Raw genomic sequence first — 19,755 nt, forward strand, 5'->3', positions numbered from 1 at the left:
CTGACCAGCTCTGCCCACCCCTTGGAATATCCCAGCAGCTCCCACTCCAGCAGGTGAATTGCCAGTGGCTTATAAAGCTAAAGAAGAAAGCAAACAGAGAGAGAGAGAGAGAGAGCACACTGCAAAATTTTTTCTATGTCCCTTCCTTCTGCAGGAAAAATGGATGTTGCTTCTGAAGAGTTCTCGAGGTAAAATCACTGACCTACATAGCAATGTGGGTTTTTTTCCTCTTAAACTTTGCATACAGGTGTGTATACATAGGAAATTTATAAATTATACACACCTCAATGTGCATCAATACAAATGTGGAATTACTGAGCTAGTGATGAGAACCATTAAAATCAACTTTATGCTTATTTATAAAACAAATTTATCAGTCTGTGCTGAGGTTTGACAGCCCCTGGTGTCACCACAGAGCCAAATTTCTTAATTTCTTGAAGAAAAAAACTTGCACAACTGTTTTGCAAAGGATTTTTTTAAAAAGGCAAAAACCCAAGCCCAGATAATCTCTTGCTGTTCATAGAAGTGGTGCTGGAAGCTAAAGAAGTGATGCATTCATAGCCTTGAGCTGTAAGATGGAGTGACACAGTACTTGCAGAGAGCAGTGACAGAGAGGGGGTGAGACCCTACAAAAATCACCAAAATTACACTGCAAGAAAAAAAAAGATCTATTTTTATATATAAAATAGAATATATTATATGAATAAATATGAATATATTTATTCACCCCAAGATCTACTGTAAGTACTGGCAGTGCATACAATCAATAATTTTTAGCATTATCCCTGCTGATTTCATTTAGCTTTTTTTCCCCTCTTAGTAATCTAAATGCACACGAATGTCTCTGATCATTTATTCAGTATTTGGCAGGTCAAGCAACAATAGAAATATCCTTTGTGCCACTTCTGCTGCCTTGGCCCTGACACCAAGGGTCCAGCAAATGTCCACTCTGAGTCTGGGTCTTTTTCTCAGATTCCTATGGGATGCTAACTGGTGTCAGAGAAGATTGTGGTGTTATTTCCATTTGCATTCACTCACTGGGCATTGGACAGCACAGGACTTTGTATTTAACTCTCCCAGTTGTAAATTGATCACTACCAGTAAATTGTATTGAAAAACAAAGTCAGGTGAAAACCCTGGTAATATAAACATCTCTGTCTTTCCCTGTTCTGTGACCCATATTGTCCTTGCCCTCCTTTCTGGAATTTTGTCAGAGCAAAAGATAAGAAGCAAAAAGAGGAATTGAGATTTTCCATGGGTGCTACTAACCATGGAGAATGAAGATGGTATTATTGTAAAACAGGCCTGGTTTTCACTGAGTGCAAACATTCGTTCACTTTTAGAGAAATCAATGGTTACTCGAGGTGATCACCTAAATCATAAAATGGTTTGGGTTGGAAGGGACCTTAAAGATTATTTCATTCCACCCCCTGCCATGGGCAGGGACACCTTCCATTATCCCAGGTTGCTCAGAGCCACATCCAGCCTGGCCTGGAACATTCCCAGGGTTGGGGCAACCACAGCTTCCCTGGGCAGAATACCAGGGCAAATACATCACTGGTCTCTTTCCACACAAAAAGGACATAAACATTTCCAAAATATGGCATTCAAGTAACATTCTGAAGTTCAAGACTCTACATTTTCCTCTCTGCAGCTGGAAAAAAAAAAGTATGTCCCAATTTCAGCCATTGCATCCAAGAACTTGTGCCAGCAAATTGGTATTTTCATTACCTTGCAGTCTTTAACTGTGTTCCTGGTAGCATACAAGTAGCTATAAACAGGAGATATTAGAAAAAAACCAAAATCTTCTTTGTGAGAGTGGTGAGGCCCTGGCACAGGTTGTCCAGAGAAGCTGTGGCTGCCCCTGGATCCCTGGCAGTGTCCAAGGCCAGGCTGGATGTGGCTCTGAGCAACCTGGGATAGTGGAAGGTGTCCCTGCCCATGGCAGGGGGAGGAACTGGATGAGCTTTAAGGTCCTTTCCAACCCAGGCCATTCTATGATTCTATAAGAGGAAATTTTCAATGGGTGCATCAAGAAGCACCAGGGAAGAGAAAAATATAATTCCTGAACCCCTGAGTAGGAAGAGAACTCAGTGATGCAATTCCTGCTCAAGCACTCACAAAGTGCAGACCCAAACTGTGTAGTGAAGGCCAACAGGACTCCCCACTGCTTCCCCTGGGCTTTTGGGCTTTTTGCTCTGCTAAGCCATGCTTAGAAATGAAAATGCTGTGTTCTCCTTCTCATTCAGTTTCCACAAGGCCCTGTGAGGTTGAAGACAATGTTAAATTGCTCCAGGCCTCTCTCCAATACTACCTTCAAACCAGCTGGAATTATCCATTTCCTCAGAAGAAGAGATGTGAGACACAGCTGAGTTGGCAAAATTTGTCAAAATATCTAAGCCAAGAGTCCCTGGAATGCCAAGCATGACATGAGATAGCAAGAAGATGATTTTTTATTTTTTTTTATGCTTGCAGCAATTGCAGTGCCCTGCCTGGAAATTCACAGAGGAGTAGGGAAGAGACTTTGCTGTGGAAGGATATGGGATAAAGGCTAAAGGAACAGTGTGGTTTTCAAGAGAGACTCAGAGATTTAGCCCTGGCAGCTCTTTGCTCTGTGACCTTCAGAAGGCTTCATGAAGCATCAGTCCAATAATACCTTGGACATAGGGGTAGTTGAGAGGCTTAATTAATCACAGCCTTGAAGTTTCAAATCCAGAGAAGGGAGGTGAAAATCAGCATTATTTTAATAATTTGGGCCCTGAAGCTGGTTATGTTCAGGATCAGCTACCCAGAGTGATTTAAGAAGGACATTTTGGCCAGTGCCCTGCAGCTGGCCTGTGACAATTCCCTGCTGAGTGCAGGTGGTTTTAGCTGTAAATGAACCCACAGCATAATTCAAGGATTTCCCCAGCCGTGGCACGGGGAGCTGCTGTGGAATTTAGGAGTAGAGCTGTGTCAGTTCCCAGCCATGGAGAGTGGACAGCACCAAAATTTCCTGGAGAAGAGGAAACAGGGGCAGAAATGGGAGTGGATGGAGCAGCCTCCCCACAGGGTAACTCCTGGACAAAATTATACCTTGTAGTGAGAAGGTCTCATCATTAACTCTTCACTGAGGGGGAGAGTCCTCTTTGATCTATTCTAAATGCTCAGTTTAATTAAACTCCTTTTATTCTTCTTCAGAAGAAAGAATAAGCTTAGCTAAAAGAGTTGCCTTCTCTCCAGTGTTTTTCCTTTTATTCATCTCTAAATGACAGCTCCAATCCTTTGAGCTTCTCTTCCTATGAACACTTTTACCTGGTAATTTCAATGTCCCATCTCTAGAGCTTTCTATTTCTGCCAAATACTTTCAATTAAAAAGATAAGCAAGAATTAATACGGTATTTCAGATATGCCAATATGCTTGATTTATAAAGGAGTGTTGTAAAATTTGCAGAGCCTGTTTTCCAGCCTGGGCAGTGCAGTACTCACACAACTTGGATATTTCAGCATTTTGAGTAAGAATTTTCACTGTCACCAATGATGACCTACTCTTTTTTCTTTTCCCTGAGTGATTTTCAGCTTTTATGAATAGCTGACATTGGTGAGTTTTTTGTTTGTTTGTTTGTTTGTTTTTGGGGGGTTTTTTTGTTGTTTTTTGCTAAACTCTGGTTATTTTGTATTTATTCCAAACAGAAGATTCTGCTTGTCTCATATTTCTTCTCTCTCATCTTGCTTTCCTAGAGTCTTCTAAAAGTTTCCACAGCCATCCCTAGTCCTCAGTGACCTTCAACCACTTTGTGTAATCTCCAAAATTTCTGACTTTGCTGCCCACTCAGTTTTCCAGACCATTAATAAAACCAGCAAAGAATACATCTGCCAATGTGGATCATTAAGACACCTGCTTCTAATCCTTTGCCAAAGTGAAAATATCTAATTTTCTCAGACGTTATTTTCTCTGTCTTATCTAACTTCTAATACTGAGTAGTAATTTAACTTTTGCTTAAGGTGCTTACAAGAAACACGATAAATAAGTCTCAGATATTAGCACTATGAGATTAAATAAAAAGTACTTTGAATAAGAGCTGCAGCATGAAAAGTTGTCTCTGATGATTCTCATCTTATGTTAATATTGTCTATTCTGCTTATGCTCCTAATGTCAGATTGCAGTAGTCCTTAAAATGACAATATTTTGGAATGTAAAGACAGCTTGCTGATATTTTTGATCTCTATATTTCAGCACAATGTGGTCATCCAAATTGTTGAGTTATTTTTTCTTTATTAAAATAGCAACCTTAAGTGTGTAGCTGGGGAGAATAACTGGTTTTTTATGGAAAATCAATTCCATTGTGTACAGTGAAGGAAAAGACAATTATCTTTACCTCTTAAAGCAGAAGGTCTACTCTAGGACTAAATCTGTTGGGACTGTTATTTTAAACAGGTACTTTCTGTACATACATGAAACCACCTTTAAAAGCTGTCTGAAAAGAAAATTTAAAAAAAAAAATTAAAAATCCCCAAACTGCTCTTCTCTGGTGTTTAGTAGGGCTATAGATTCAAGAGGCTTTGACTACAGTGAATCTTTCTGAAACAGTCTGATTTGAAGTGAATTCATGGAGTGTTGGCTCCCTTAGGTGACAGTGGAAGTGGCTAAGCTAACCCATGCAGGAGATGAGTTTGCGAGCAGAAGAAAGAGGGCAGCAAAAGGACACCTCATGCTCATCCAGGCTGGTTTCAGCTCAGGGTTATCTGTGATCAGTGCACACCCATGTGACACAGAGCTGTCCTGCGTGGGACATTGACCACCAAGCCTCTGTGCTGCTGCTTTGCCTCTGGAATAACGAGGGCATCCCTAAAGCCAGAGCGATTTGCTCAGGATAAAACCACCATCCTGTTGGAGCTGCAGTTCTGAGGGGGAGGGAGTTTGATGTGGCTAATGATTAAAATGAAAACAATCTACAAATTCTTCCCTTCCTCTGGAAAATGCAGCAGAGGATCCCCTGAGCTGTGCCAGGGAGATTCTGGGAATATCTGCTGCATGGTGACTCCCTCCAGCAGCAGCTGAGTGTCCCCAGCAGGCAGCTCAGCTCCCAGAGCTGCCCTGAAACTTCTCCAGCTCAGAAAAGTACCCTCATGCAAACAGGATGCTGATGCTTCATTTTGGAGGGGTTCCAAGGTGCATGATTTATCTCCTTAATATCAATTTCCCTGTTATTTGCCCCATCCTTGCTCCTGGTGATGACAGAGGGATTGGGTGGCCACCCAAGGGAAATGGGCACATGGTCCTGGTGGCCTGGATGATGCCCATGGGGAAAGGACAGAACCAGGGATGAATCAGAAGGATGTAAACATCAGCCTAAAAGATGGATCAGCTTAATCACTCTGCAGGCAAAGGACTCTGTTAATGACAGCAAAGGGATTCTTACAGGGGTAATCACTAAATAGCACATTTAGAAGGCGGGTTGTTCCACTTTAGCTTTAATTACTGATAAAAAGGGAGAAATTAGAATATTTTAATGAACCTCCAGATGTCAACAAGTTGGCCTAATGAATTGGATGTGGAAGATAACAATTTACAGTTCTAATCTGTCAGCTGAGAAGCTCCAGTGGGAAACCACGTCTTTCAGAGATCTCCCACAGGATCCAGAGTCATGCTGTGTGATAGCCCAGATCCCACAAAACACTGAGCATCTCTAGAGCAGAGGGGGATGTCTGTCTGCATTAGGGCCTCTCTGCTCCCCTTCATCCCCACACACATCACTCAGTGCACACTTCATTGCAAGGCCAGCTCTTTCATGCAGGTTTTGTTTACCTTGGGAATGAAATTATATTTACTATCGACTTCTGTCTGTTTTGCTGTGACCTTATTCGAGCTCTAGGTGGGTCCAAAGCCTCAGCTGTAATAGAGAAACCCAAAGGACTCTAACCAAATACGTTTCAGCACAAATCTGTAACCAGCTGAAAGGCAGACATCCCATCCAAGTTGGTCATACAGATTTTCCCTGGCTGTATGGAGAGAGATAACTCCACTGGGAAAATCATCCAGTCAATCCTAGGCACCTATTTTTGGACAGGATGAATCATCTTCTAGAAGCACCTCTCTCTTCACTGGCTGCCAGTAGAGCCAAAGTGAGACTAAACAACTGATTTTTTTAATGCCTGAAGTTAAATGAAGGAAGTCTTACTCTAAATCACAGTATCATTATGTCTCAATCCAAACAATTATTGTTAAATCTTCACAGAGTAAACCCGACAATTTGTCATGCAATCAAACAGAGAGAATGGTAATGATCCTGATAATAAAATGAGAAGTGCTATTTGTTCTAGAAATGCCAGGTTAGAAGTAGGACTGAACAAGCTTAAGGCCTTCTCAGGAAAACTAGATGGCAATCTTAAACCTCAGTAAAGAGAGCCAGATGTTGGTGCTGTGCTCTCACTCCCTCCTTGCAAATACAGTAAAAGCTCTGGGTCTACTTCCTGCATTTCCTTGTTATTCATCTGCCTTGGCACCTAGCATAGTAACAAAAATAATCTTTGCATACAATATAAAGTTCTTAATGTGTTGCATTTATGTAACTTTTGGTGCCCCTTCATGATTTTGAGGCAATAAATCAATCCTGTGAGCTTTTGGCTCCCCTCTGATTTACTGCCCAATAACAAAAAAATGTTTTTCCAAAAATGTTTGTCAAATGTTTGTTGAGTTTGAGAGCATCCCAACCAGGAGTGCCTCTGCCCTGGAGGGGCTGCATGAGCTGCCAAAGAACTTTGTGTTGCTTCACAAAAGGAGTAGTGCTGATGATTAAAACCCCCCCAGAAATGGAACGAGACACCTTGGATCCAATCATTCTTTTTCCAGACGCAGTGTTCTTGGAGCTGGAAGATATTTGACTCTGTACACCCAAACACTAATCCTAACCCTCACCCTAAACCTAGCCCTAACCCTACCCCAAACCCAATACCATGGCTGGCCCAGATCAGAAAGCTGTAGGAACAGCAATACTGGGTTTGGGGTAGGGCTAGAGTGAAGGTGAGAGTTAAGCTCAGGCTTAGGGTTGAGAGAGTCTAATATCCTAGAGGTCCAGGAGCACTGGGGCTGGAAAATGCATTAGTGTTTGGGTGTACAGAGTGAAATGTCCTGCAGCTCTGAGAACATTTGGGCTGGAAAAGGCATGCCAAAATGATGTGACTTTGGGCCTGTGACTTCCACCAAAGCATGTGGTGCTTCCCTTCTAGGTGACCTGCAGTCCAATGCCACCACTTGGGAGGCCAGGAGCTGCCCAAGTTGCATTCACAAGAGGATTTGCCCTGGACAGAAATGCTGTAAATGTGGGAATAAGCTTTTGCAGGAATATTCTGTGACGTATCCAGTTTGGCATTTCCTCCTGGTGAAACCTGCAGCAATGCCAAGGGGTTTGGGCACCACCAAACCAGTGACATCACAGAGACAAAGTCAGCTCCCTGTGGTTCAACCAGAGCAAAGCACACTGCAGGTGATTCAGTGAAACATCCTGCAGCAGGTAAGGGCTGAAGCAATCCCACCCCTTCCTGTGCTCTCACCCCCTCTGCAGCACCCTGTCCTGCTGCTGAATCAACTCACTCCCTGTCTGCAGGTTCCTCAGTGGTCCCTTGTTTTACAGGATGAACACCACTGTAAAACACAACTTTCTCGGTGCTGCACTTCCCCATTTGCCATGGGGCTTTTAGAGGCTCAGGTTTTGAGGACACAGTGTTCTGGCCCAAAAGGATGTGTCTGACAAGACATTTAGAGTGAGACTGCATCTGCTCTTCTGGGGAGACACGAGCCTAATAGGCAATCTGCTTGATTTATGTACCATGAAGCATGATTAGAGTAGGGGTAAGATTCTCATTCATTACATAATTCCTTTGAAATGATGAACCTGGCGTGTTTGTTATGAGATCCAAAATAAAGAGTAAAAGGACATTTTCAAGGTTGGCGTTAAGCGTGTATTTAAAAAACCCGTTTTTGTTGCTCCTTAGACTTATGAAAATGCTGTGGAATTGTATTTTTCTTTCTAAACAACTCTTTTTTTTTAAAATTACTCAATCCCCTTTGTTTCTGGTGCTTTAAAAACAAGCCTCATTTAAACGTCACAAAGGCATTATGCTGTGGAGATTCTTTGTGCAAGGAATGTTTAGGACCTTTAATTCTACTCCAATTTCACACTGTTTTAAATGAAGCCTGGCTCAGGACCTAATCTCTGCCTTGTGCACATATTTCTTGAGTGTGAGAAGTGATAGATTATTTCACACACAACTTAAATGAAAGACTAGGGCCAGCAAAGGGAAATAATATCCATTAAAACAGAGCAAGGAAATGCTGGGATATCATTCAGCTGCCCTTCCTCTTTTTAAAAGCAAACTGTCAGAGGGAAGAAAAAGTAAAAATTGGGAAATGAGGTGCACTCCATAGTTGAAAAGAGGGTGTCTATAAGAGAACAAAAATCGAATAGAACATTCATTGAGAATTACTCTCTTTTACTGTCTCTCCTACCAATATTGAATGATATGTTTATTTTTATAACAATAAATATGTATTTTTGTGCTACTAGGAAGTTAAAAAAAATAGTTTTGCAGTTCCTATGCAATTACTATTTGATTTTCTTAGGCTATAAATTACAAATCTTCAAAATATACTCTTCTGGTCTCTGTGCCTGCTCCTCAAGCAAAATATATAAAACAGCATCTGCCCTCTGAAGCCAGCAGGACACCACAAGAGGACAAGATCTCGTTACACTGGGATTGAATTTACACTGCTTGTGTACAAACTGCTGCTTTGTAGCACTCACAGGTGCTTTAGAGCCACACTTTGAAGTCAGTCACTGCCTGAAATACCCTGCCCAGGAGGAGGGACTGGAAAACATCACATGGCAAGGGAAGCCACTGTGTTGTACATCTGGGTGGTCATTGTCCCAACAGCTTGGGTCTATGGAAGAGAAAGAATGGAAAGTAGCAGATTTGCTTAGCTGCTTTCAAATGTTTAACTCTCCATGGCCAAGATGTAGCCAAATACCCTCCAAAGTTTCACTAATAAACCCTGAGATCAAGTTGTTTTCTTTAGAGAGGATATGTTCAATAGAAGAGTACCTAAGTTACCTCAAGTTTCACTGGCTGCCCTACAGACTGAATTATTGCTTAGGGTCCCCAAAGCATCATCACTGCTCCCCAGCTTTTATTAAAGGTTCAATCACAGCTCAAAACTCATAGGAACAACCTGGACCCCTTCTCTCTCTGCCCCCTGGGGTAAAGAATAAACCAGGCAAGCCCACAGACCATCTGTGAATCATACCAGTGCATTTGTAATATCCTCTTGACAACAAACACTGCACACTCATCTGTGTGACTGACACATTTATGGAAATTTGGGGCTGTTTGGAAATCAGCCAAGGCCAAAGTTTACTGCATTATTCACTGAAAACAAACAACTCACCCAGTACTATGGAATTGTGATGTAATGTGCTTATTCGGTGACCTCTGTGAATTAGTTGCCCTTCACCCCACCCTCACTGAGACATTGTTTATCCTCAGTAGAGCTCCTACACAGCTGGTGTTATTTGTTATCTCTCTGGACACTCTCTGCAGAGGCACTTACAAATGAAAGGGCAGAGAGACTCAAGCATCATCATCAGTTTTCAGAGGAAACTCATCCTGCCACTTCTCAGGCTTCCCTTTGTTTTGTGGATGAAAGCTAAGTCTCAAGGAGCATCAGCCTGGAAACTCTGGGGAGCCACAGGTTTTGCACATACTGAAGTTTAACTAATTTTGCAAACCAGAAAGGCAAACCCTCATGATTAAAACAGCTAGTGATATCACAGCGTCATTGATTTTGAATTGCAAGTTTAGATTTATGTACCATGTATATGGCCATAAAATAAACACAAGTCCCACCTCAACATGAGGAAGAATTTCTTTATGTTGGAGGTGGCAGAGCCCTGGAACTGCTGCCAAGGAAAGGCCTGGAGTGTCCCTGTCTGGGAAATCACTGGGTCTACAGCAGGGCTCACTGAGAAAAATCAAGATATTTCTTGCTGTGAGATGAAATCTGTTTAGAGATTCTAAGACAATAAAACAAAAAACTCATATGTGAGAGAAATTAAAGAACACAAAATTAAATGTTGTCAGTAAAGGGAATTAAATCAATTATTTTCAAGGCCAGCTCTCAGGCTCTGTTCCTGGTCCAGCAGGTGAACATGGTGCAACACAACAGCAGAAGGAAGGCAAAGACAACACAGCAGCCTTAAACCCCAAGATCAGTGAAGGAAACAAAGCTATTTAGGTGGTGTTTTGACCTGCTAGCTGTTTCACAGGCTGCAGTTCAGTTGCTTCAGGAGAAATGGATAACAAGAATAAAGTTACTTTATGATGGCAGAAGGCACCAATGTCATCTTATTGCAAGTGTCTGCCCAAGTAAGACAGAAAAGGATGCAGCCAAAGAACAGATGAACCCAAACTCCACATTTTACAAGTCAAAAGAGTCATATTTGATTCCCTTCAAGGGACTATGAAAAATAAACTAACGGCATTTTTGGCCATCAAGTCACCAAATCAAGTTTTGTTGTGAAAGTTTCTCTCAGCACTGTGGGGAAGAAAAGAGAACCTGTCAAAAGCAGAGACCTCTTGTGAGGTTTTGGGAATGCATTTTCCTTCAGCAAGGTTGCAAACCAGGCTTCTACAATGCCATGAAATTCACAGAGCCCCTGTTGTCTCCCTAAGCTCTATTACATCCCCTGACTTTCTAATAACTGTGACAAAAATAGCATGTGATTCTCCTCTCCCTCCAGAGCTGTACCTAAAGAAGATGTGCAGTGACACATGGACAAGTCCCAACTCCCTGGGATTACACACAGTAATATCAGCCTGCAGATTGGACAATAAATTTTTAAAATTCATCTTGAGCCCATGGGGGAGTTCACTCTGTGTTACAGTGTCTCCTGGGTGGAGCAGGCAGGAAAATTGTGATTCACCAAGTGCTTTGTTTACCAGGGAAGAGGCAGAATAAGAGAAAACAGGGCTCTCTCCAAAAATTGTGCACTGCCTTGGGATTGTGCAGTCATTCCAGAATGGAGCCATGGATGTGCTTTAGTTGTTTGGCACTTGTACCAGATATTCCTGCACAAATGAAGTGCTTAGGGCCCAAACCTGTGGGCAAATGTTGTTGGTGCACGTGAGGAAGGCCATGGAGCTGCTGGAGCCACAGCAGGGACACCAAGGGCATCCCAGGGATGGAGCAGCTCTGCTGGGAGGAAAGGCTGAGGGAATTGGGATTGTTCACCTGGAGAAGAGAAGCTTTGGGGTGAGCTCACTGTGGCCTTGCAGTGCCTGAAGGGAGCCTGCAGGAGAGATGGAGAGAGACTCTTGACAAGGGCCTGGAGTGACAGGACAAGGGCAATGGCTTCACACTGACTGAGAGCAGGGTTAGATTGGATATTGGGAAGGAATTGTTCCCTGTGAGGGTTCTGAGGCCCTGGCACAGGGTGCCCAGAGAAGCTGTGGCTGCCCCTGGATCCCTGGCAGTGTCCAAGGCCAGGCTGGATGTGGCTATGAGCAACCTGGGATAGTGGAAGTTGTCCCTGCCCATGGCAGGGTGGTTGAGAAGAGATGATCTTTAAGGCTCCTTCCAACCCAAACCATTCTATGATTAAAGAGTAAGACAGAATACAGAGTGGCCTTGACCCATGTTACTTCAACAGGATAAGTCTGGCTAGAGGGTTTCCATATCAGGGAAACTGTAAACTGTAGGGAATAAAAGAATCAGAGATAAGGTGCAGATTTAATTTCCTTCCTTTGAAACGCCCTGTTTTGTCCTACAGTGTCCAAAGCAGCCTCAGGTGTATGTGAAGAACAGAATAAGATAAAGTTACACCCAGCCTGTCACCACAGACCCCTAGAAATGCCCAGGTCTATTTTGGGTGCTTGACACTGGCTTAGCTTGTAAAAGAAGTCATACAGCTGGCCTTGGGGAGTCAACTTCATAAATTCATAAATTCACAGCCTGGCCTAAGCAGTAGAAACTGTGTTTTTATGCTACCCATCTGTTTTGTCTTAAAACTGTCCTACAGGTTCTCTTCTCCTCTCTGAGAAGAAGGAGAGAGACTTGGCCTGAGAGTGGTTCTATTTCTAGGTGGGTAATGAACATTTCCATATTAAACAGACTTTGGGAAAGCTTAGAATAATTGAAAAGTGACATTTGATTCTGTGACAGGATGAGGTTAGAAGTGTAGCTGTCCATGCCAGTGCAAGGCTCTGTTTTGGGGATGAGGGAAAACAGGAGAGAGAGGACAAGGCTGGCTGCCTTCTAAACTCTCCTGTGGGGCTTCATGGGAACTGTAGGATGGGAAAAGGGCTTGGCTCATCTGTTCTTCCTCATGAGGAGTGAGAGAGTTCTCATGAGGAGTCAGAGACTGCTTGCACAGTCTCTGCCTTTTCTGTTGGCTTTGCTACCAGCAGCACACAGAGGGGTGGCTTCAGCACCAGAGGCTCATCTGACACCTACAAACATGTCCCACACAGCTGAAACCTGTGGGACAGAACAGCCCACTCTGCTGATGTCAGGTAAGAGAGCCTTTGGAATTAAATCCCTGTCTTTAGCATGCCCACTGCTGGAGCTGACTGCAAAGGGGCTTGGGGTGCAGTGGGAGAGAATGAGAAAACAAAAGGGTTCCAGGAGAGGTTTGCCTGTTCCATCTTCCCTCTCACAGTAATCTGGAGTGGCACTTGTTCCTGAGCTCTTCCCAATGACCTGAAACACAGTGAGGAGGATATCAGCATTAATTCTGCACTGCTATTCTGACAACTGTGTGCCTCACATAGCTTGTTTATAATGCTTCTATTTCATTGTTAAAAAAAAAATACCTTGGAACACAACAGCTGCTCCAGAACAACCAAACTGAATGGAAAGAGTATGGTTCACCCATCACAGGACCCTGCTTATTTGAAATTTGCATTTTGAGTTTTTAAATCCTCATATTTTAAATGCTAGGACTCCTCATGAGAAAGAACAAATGAACCAAGCCCTTTCCCCATCCTACAGTTCCCATGAAGCCCCACAGGAGAGTTTGGAAGGTAGCCAGCCTTGTCCTCTCTCTCCTGCTTTCCATCATCCCCAAAACAGAGCCTTGCACTGGCATGGACAGCTACACTTCTAACCTCATCCTGTCACAGAATCAAATGTCACTTTTTAATTATTCTAAGCTTTCCCAATACCTGTTTAGTATGGAAAAGGTTCATTACCCACCTAGAAATAGAACCACTCTCAGGCCAATTAGCTTCAGGGGTAAACCCTCTTGATTTTTGCAATCAGATATCCCTTACATTAAATGCTGTGAAAAAACCCAATTCAAGAATGACAGAAATCACTCACAAAGCCATTATTAAGTTATCTGAGCTCAGTGCATACTCACAGGTATTCCTCTACAATTACTATACAGGAAAAAACATATTCTCTTTACTTTGTGAAGGTGTTTATTAAGGTGGTCTGGATGGGTTTACCACTGAGGTCACAGAGATTGAACTGCCCCTACAGATATTCCATTCAATTTAAGAGGTGGGGGCTTTGCTTGTTTGGGTTTTCTTCTGGTTTGGCTTATATAATTTTGAAAGTGGAACAGATAAATCCAGGAAAATTGTGTTCTAGCTGGGAATAAGATCATCCCTATAGTATGCATCCAATGATTATATTTTATCTATTCCAATTTCCCATGCTGAAACTACCTTTATATGGGAACAAACGTTTTGTGCTTCTGAGTTTCTGGTGTTTCTCAGAATCTCCACAGAATTTAGGACTATTTGAACATTCTGATTGTTTCTATAAGAACATAAAGCCATGGTGAGCCAAAAGACCTTACAGAAAAATGTTGTCTTAATATTCATCACTGTTACAGCACTCCAAATGCACAGTTTGGGAAAATCATTAACAACTGTGTATAACAACCACCAGCAGTAAAATATACACAATTATCTTGATTCTTGAAGGCAATTAGCAAGTGGATTCACTTGGGCACAAGAGCAAAGCTCCACCTGAGTTGTGTGTGCTCACAGGGGCCATGGACACCTCATTTTCAGCAGCACAACCCACAGTCCTTTCAGCTGCAGCAAAATCAGCTGCTCTGTCATTCCTTACCCTGTGCAAGAACTTCCAGACCCATCTCAGCTGGTTTGGACCACTCTTCATGGCAAAGAGTGGCCAGCCCACACAAGAGCTTCTCTTGGGGCTGAAGGCAGTGCTCTTGACAGTCTGTCTTGACTGAGAGCAGAATGCTATCAACTGCAAGGATTTTTTAAGGAATATCTGAATGAAAGCCTGACTTGGCTGGGAAGCAGATATATTTTTAGGGCTCTGCAGCACAGCTGTGACACCAGAATTAAATGAGTTGCTACAGGACAGCTATGTCAGTGTCAAGATGAATTTTTAACGCACTGTAATCTGAAGAAAACTTTTCTATCTCTTTTGCTGAAAATACAACAAAAATCCCTGTTTTCATTTGCTGTGAGAGAACTGTGTACAGAGTTAGTTGCTGTTTATAACAATACAGGTGACAGGATGAGCATGGTTTTGAGCTCTGAAATTTCCACAGTGTGAACCAGCATCAAGCCCACAGTGCTAAGGGCATCCTCTCCATAAAGCTGTAAAATGTCACATAGCTCTCTTTGGCTATTGCAATTCTTCCACTAAACCCTGGCTATCAGGTAACAAACCTAGAGATTAGAAAGCAAATTACTTGGCCATGGTTTTTCTTGAGGTCATTTAAATTCAGCAACTTCCTCGGGAACTGTGGAATTCTTAATCAAAAAGCATTTAATCTAGTGTCACTGAGAAAAACACCAATTCATTGCACTTCTAAAGTGCCTCTCAGCTAAAGATAGAAAAGGTTTTTACAAACACTGCTGACTCACACTGCCCCTAGGAGAGAAGTGTTTTTACTATCATTTTATATAAGGCAAAGCTGTGGCACTGATGTGTAAGTCTGTACCTGGGCAAAGTGAGCAATAATCCTTCTGTTCCTTTTTTCTTCCTTATTTCTGCCTGATGTGGATAGGCTGAGTATTCTTGTTCTTCTTTTGTATATTCATATGTATATATATGTCTATATATCCATGTTATCTGCATATATATATTCATAAATTCACACATATTCATTTATATATTTATAAAAATGAATAAAACACTTTGGAGAACACTAAGCATTGTAACATCAATACATACTGCCCAATTTAATTATTATGGAAATAATAATAACTTGTAGTTAGTTTCATGGATAAACTCCACAATTCCTGTAACTTTTGCAACAGAACCTAAGAAGTAAAATAGGGTTTTGGAATCATATTTAACATGACTCAATGCCTTCCCAACATCTGAATATTTAATGATATTTTGTAGTACGGCTATATATAAAATGTTCTGAATTACAATGAACTATGCTACTGACATTAAGTAAAATCAAACAACCAATTTCTAGGGAAGAATGAAGAAACCAAGAAATTGGAAAGAAGAACTTGGAACAACTCGAGTTTATGGTGGTTTCATGAGTGACCCCAGACTCTGGGCCTTTAGAAAGGGCAATGCATGCAACAGCCTTCAAAGAGATTAAAACCTTATATCTGGGTGTGCACTTAAACCTTTATTCTTCCTGGAAGGAACACTGTAAATAGTTTCCAAATGAAAGCAAACCTAAGATGCAAACATGAAGTTCTCTAGAATTAGATGTGTGTGGCTGTGATCAAGCTGCTATGCCTGAATCCAGATGCTTTCCATTTGTGGTCTGGCATAGGTCTTCCTCACAGAAAGAAGACTAAAAGGATTTTCAAGAAAAGAAATCCTTGTATTTTGAATTTTGGGTTTTTTATACACACCAACTTTTTTTTTTGTTTTGTTTGTTTGTTTGTTTTGAAAACTGTTTTGTAGCAACTCTACTCACCCCTGGTTGAGTCAGCTGCCTTCTGCCTTCCCCAGTCCCTCAGCTGGGAGCTGAAGGATTTTTCTTCTGGCTACTTCCTTCATGTTGATGACAACAATCATTATTTCCACATACCTGCTTTGAAAAGAAAGTCAGTTTAGGAATCGAACACAATACAACAAAAACACTCTGTTCCTTCTGACTTTATGGAAGAACATTTTAAATAAAAGCCACATTGGGATAAACATACAGTTGCATGCAAGGTCACTAGCAGTCACTAAAATACCTTTACTTTAAAGGATCAAACTCTCTCTTGCAGACTTTTGGTTAAATTAGGTTTCAGCAAGGATTGCTTGGCCAAAATCACAGTTGCTCTGGCTGCCCATGGACAACATGTCCTTCTCCAAGCCTTTATCAGCCTCTGAATGCAGATCACCTCATTTTCCTCTCCTCTGTCTCTTTCTCTCAAGTTGGTTCTCTCAGACTCTCTACCTTATACCATCTCCACAAGTTTTTGTGTCTTTGGCTCTCTCTTTTCACTTCCTGCAGTTCTTCACAAATTCCTGGCAGGGAGGGAACAAGCTTTTTCACCCCCTCATCCAGGAGTTCTGTTAGTTCCTAGAGCTGTGTTCAAACCTAACCTCAGCCCTGGACATACTTTTACCATAAAATCATCTTTTAAATTACTCCACATTAGTACTGACTTGAGCACCACCTCGAAGCAAGTTCACTTGGAGATTTCCTAAGTGCTGGGTGTTGCTACAACTTGAGAGCAATTTCCAGGAGTGAATCTCTGGACTTCATTTTACCACTCAGCCATGGTCACTGTGCTGCAATGGGTGACAAGAAGACAAAGGGCCACCCTCAGCCATGGCTTCTTGAAGGTCAGGCTGTTCTGCCAAAATCATCCAGGAGGGAATTGCTTTGTCACAGGCCAACCTGACCCTTGAAACCACAGTTTCCCCACAGCCATCAGCTTGCAAGAGAAGCAGAGGGCAGTAAATGTCGTGTAGTAAATGTAAAATTTCCATCCAAGCAGCCCTGCTGATGCTTCCAGGTGAATTGTGCTCGTGGAAGTGTCCCCATCTCAAAGACAGCTCTCAGATTTTCCTCTCAGCTATACCCAGAGTCTGCAAGTGCCAAATGTACCAGCACAGCTCAGCACTGTAAAGATGTGTGGTCTGGGAAGTGATGCCAATGGGCACCAAGGAGATCTGTGACACTGATTTCCTGAAGTAGATGTCAGGACAGCCCGATGGACACACCCTCCTGGCACCTCTGGTCACCCACATCAAAGGTGGGAGAGGTATTTGGTTTCCTAAGGTCTTTAGAAAGCCTCCTATCAAATGCCACCTCCTCTTCACTCAACAAAACCAGGTTTAAATCTCTGATTTGTTTTTTCAGAGGCACTGAAGTATCCACAGTGGGATTTACTCAACCATGATGGGAGGAGGTGAGTTGTTTGCTTGTCTATATTATTTGAAAATGTTGGCAGTAATCTTTAATTCCTTTCACAATTTCCATATGTGGCCACAGAGAACTGTTATTTATTCCTTGATTTGCCCTTTTTTCTCTCCTCCTCCTCCAAAATAATAGGTCAGAATAACCTCTTGGTTTTGTTTCCTGAAGCACCAAAAATACACCAATGCACATTACATCACTGGTTTTTAAGTGATAAACAACAAAAAGATACGGAAATAGTTTTGATTTTCTAATATGCCTGGCAGATAGGGAAAGGGAGTGTCAGGTCATAAGGTATCATAGCTGAGGTTTTTCACTTTGTGTCCTCATTTTGTGTCAATAGGAACAGTTCATTGATCCACTCTGGTCAATTGATCTGCTGGAGAAAGCAGCTGACTTATTTTCTTACCACGGGATATCTTGTTCTGTCCTGTTTGACCTCCTGCTACTCAAAAATTGCATTTGTGTGTTTGTACAGCATCATTCACAATGGCCAATACTGTTGCTTAATCTTGCCTGTAAAATGTCAACGCCCTTAGGCAGAAAAGATGAATCTGCAAACATTCCTCACTCCTAACTGGAAATGACTGGGCAGTTCCATAAGGAAACTATGGAAGTCCTTGGGACAAGTCAATCGAGCAAAGGCATCATGATATGAGTGCATCTCATCTCACTCAACACTTAATTTCTGGGACAAAACCCAGGAGAAGCAGGGGTAAGAACAGAGAGCTCTCAGTGGTAGGAACTGGCTCTTTTTCACTGCAAATGTGTGCTAAATATGTTCCTCGTCTGCAGGTTCAATTTGGCCCTGAAAGCTTAATTAGTGTTCCTTAGCAACGGGGAAACATCCTGATTGACAAACCCCGCCGGTTTTGGCTGAGGCTTCAAAGTGCTCACTTCACGGATATTTTTAAACTTCCCAAACTCACAGCTGAGCATTTTGATTCAGAGTGAAATTCATCAACAGCAACAGAAAAGAAACATCCCCAGAGTGATGCATTTCTGAGGAAAATGGGAGGTAGGAGCTCAGCTCAAACTTTGTGGTCTATGGCAGCAGCAGTTTTTTCCCTTTTATCCCTCAATCTAGAGACGGAAATGGGGCTTCTTGGGTGAAGAGGAAACCAAACAGAAAGTTCAAAAATTAATGAAAAAGACTATAAATTAAAGATAGTGAGGAATTAAGTGAAACCATTTGTAGGTAACTCATAAAGTCTTTTGCTGTCAGCACCAAAGAGCCTCAGGAGGGACTCAGAAGGCAAAGTGGACAAACAGTAAAGAAAAATCAAAATACTAAAAAAAAAGAACATAGTCATACAGTTCAAAATCATAATGCCATTGTATATTTGAATAATATTATTCCATCACCATCAGAAATAATGTCTAGTGGCATACTTGTACAAATCTGCCTAAAGCACTTGTAATTTTTGCATTGTAATAAAATAAGAATGATGCTTACACCTCTGTGTCTTCAGTTCTGGAAAAATCCAGCAGTAATATGTACTACACATAAATATTTATAAGAGTGAAATAATGAATATACTCTTATTTAATTTTTAAACTGAGATTTTGGATATTATTAACTCTCCTGGCAGTATTAAGAGGAATAACTTCATAATTCAGTAGTGGAAAGGACTGCAAATGAACCGTAAGTAAATAGAGCTGAATTATCTTTTGCAAAGATCTAAAAAAAGAGAGACTAAGGGTATGCAGACTGCATGTGAAAACCTACAGAAATCAGATACATTTAATGTGTGACAGACCACCTTTCTCTGAGTTCCCATGCTCAGGAAATAAATCAGCAGGCATCCCTCTTCCTCTGCCTGCAGCCTTGTTTCCTAGAACAGCATGACTGCATTGCAGTCTCAGGTGCTTTGGTTTGATTTCATATCTATTGAAAAAGTTTTTAGTCTTAACGCTTGCTAGGGGAGACAAAAGATAATCTTGAAACCAAATGTAGGTCGGCAAGAGCACTGACCTCCACGTGGGAAGATGTGACAGGAGGTGGGAATACAGCAAAGGAATGCACACAAATTATCCACACCAAGCTGGCAGCTCTCTCTGGAGCAGCCCAGGAGGGTTCATACCCAAAAAGCAGCTGTGCCGTGCAGAGGGAGGTGGGACCTGCTGGCCTAGAGCTGGGACAACATACATTGTCCTTGCAATGTGTGCAGGGTGGGTGTCAGACCTGCAGCACGCAGGGGTTTGCTCTACACGCCTGCTCCTGTGACTGCCCAGCATTTGCTCGTGGGAACACAACCTCTGGTGTCACCAGCAGGTCCCACTCTGTCCCCAGATCTGCCCTGTACAGGAAACCAGAACACCTATGGGGAAGCCAGCTCTGCAGAGGACCAGGGCAACACAAAACAACAACAACAAAAAGAAGTAGTTTTGGCAAATGAGACAAACA

General features: G+C 42.1%; 1 protein-coding gene and 1 long non-coding RNA gene across 2 annotated transcripts in view; both read right to left on the bottom strand.

Annotated features, from left to right (window-relative positions):
• DNAI7 (dynein axonemal intermediate chain 7) overlaps positions 1–19,755 on the bottom strand; it is a 352,760-nt gene that overhangs the window by 97,786 nt on the left and 235,219 nt on the right. The window lies entirely within an intron of this gene.
• Positions 15,915–19,755, bottom strand: part of LOC146443906 (uncharacterized) — a 143,923-nt gene continuing 140,082 nt past the window's right edge. Inside the window, exon 4 of the long non-coding RNA XR_014856115.1 lies at positions 15,915–16,022. This is a non-coding gene — a long non-coding RNA (uncharacterized LOC146443906). The remainder of the gene's footprint in view (positions 16,023–19,755) is intronic.

This window comes from Lichenostomus cassidix, chromosome 1Aa, assembly GCF_008360975.1.
Source record: "Lichenostomus cassidix isolate B80296 chromosome 1Aa, HeHo_3.0, whole genome shotgun sequence".
Classification (NCBI taxonomy): domain Eukaryota; kingdom Metazoa; phylum Chordata; class Aves; order Passeriformes; family Meliphagidae; genus Lichenostomus; species Lichenostomus cassidix.